Genomic DNA, 1615 nt, shown 5'->3' on the forward strand with positions numbered 1-1615 from the left:
TCTCTTGTTAGGAATTCTCTATAATTTAAACAAGTTAGTTAAAAATACATGACCAGCTATCTCCAGTAATTTGCTTCACGATCGTCCAAAATGTTAATAGCATCTTCTTCTGATAGTGTTGCAGATTTAAGAAATCTCGTTCTAAATTCTCTGAGGACAGTACACTCTCCTAAGAAATGTTACAATGTTTCATCCCGGTTGAGATTGCATAACGTACACTTGCGTTCTGCACTTTCAATGTTAAAACTGGTTGCACTCAATTTGATCAGTCCACATCGTGCCTTAAAGATCCATGAAATTTGATCACTAGTAAAAGAATCAGTTAAGTATTTTTCTCCCATTCCATAGTCTTAATTTTTATAAATTCTACATTGGCTTTGATGTTTAAGCCTCATGTTTTCTTGTATAATATATTTTTGTTCGCTACCTATAATGCATCTACTGAATAATATCCACACCTGTTTGTTTGAGGTATTTGGCCATTGAACGTTCAATCGTTGAGCAAGATTTTCTTCAAAAAATAACAATGCAACTTATCGACTTCATCAAAGTAGGAAAATCTCCACACTTGTGCAGCATATGATTGTATTGCCCTACAAACAGCTTCATAGACCTTCCACTTCATTGGTATATTTACATCTTTCTTCCCCAGGAAATCAATCCATGTTGAATTCATTGCTATCTTTGACTGGCTAGTTCGTTTGTGAATGTGTTTCGTAAACGTGAGCTTTGGAGTAACAGTCACGCCTAAGTATTTGTATTTATTTACAATTTTAATTTCATTTCCGTTGAACATCCATTTTTCATTTCTGCTCTGCCTTCCTCCTTTTCTGAATATGAGTATTTCAGACTTGTTCATATTGACTTTCAGGTTCGACTTTTCACAGTAGGTTTCAGTGTTTGAGATAATTTTTTGCAGTGTACTTATATCGTCTTACAAAATAACAATATCATCTGCGTAAAGCAGAAGCTTAATATTCATATTTTGAATAAAAAAAATAACAACGGCGATAAGAGGCAAATTTTTTTCACCCCTGAACTAGTTTCAAAGTATTCCGACACTTCTTCTCCTGTCCAAACCGTATTGTTGTATATACTTTCAAGCTGTTTTAGAGATTTATACGAAACACCAAGTTGAGTTGAGTTTGTATATTAAAGATTTTCTGAAGACATTATTAAAAGACGCTTTAAAGTCCACAAAGAACGCGTATACTTTTTTATTTTCCGTCTGTTGAAGGTGCACAATTGAGCCACATTTTATATGTTATCCACCGTTGACTAGCCCTTTCGGAGCCCTGCCTGGTATTCAGAGAGCACAGGATAATGATCAACCCAATCATATAGTCTTTGGTTTAAAATTCCCATCATTATTTTAACGATACTATTCATAAAAGCGATTCCTCTATAATTTGACGGTTCTGACATATCCCCTTTTCTGTGGACTGGGAAAATTACTATTTTCTTGAAAGCATTACCGATGAATCCTGTGTTTAAAATTTTGTTGTGTCTAGCGACCTACTGTTTCATCATCGGTTGCGTATATTATGTGCTCATAGGGAATTCTGTCCTCTCAAGGCGCTTTGTTTATTTTCACCTTTCTAAAAATACTTCTTAG

Source organism: Musca autumnalis, unplaced genomic scaffold (assembly GCF_047663935.1).
Source record: "Musca autumnalis isolate F117 unplaced genomic scaffold, ASM4766393v1 scaffold_62, whole genome shotgun sequence".
NCBI classification, from domain to species: Eukaryota; Metazoa; Arthropoda; class Insecta; order Diptera; family Muscidae; genus Musca; species Musca autumnalis.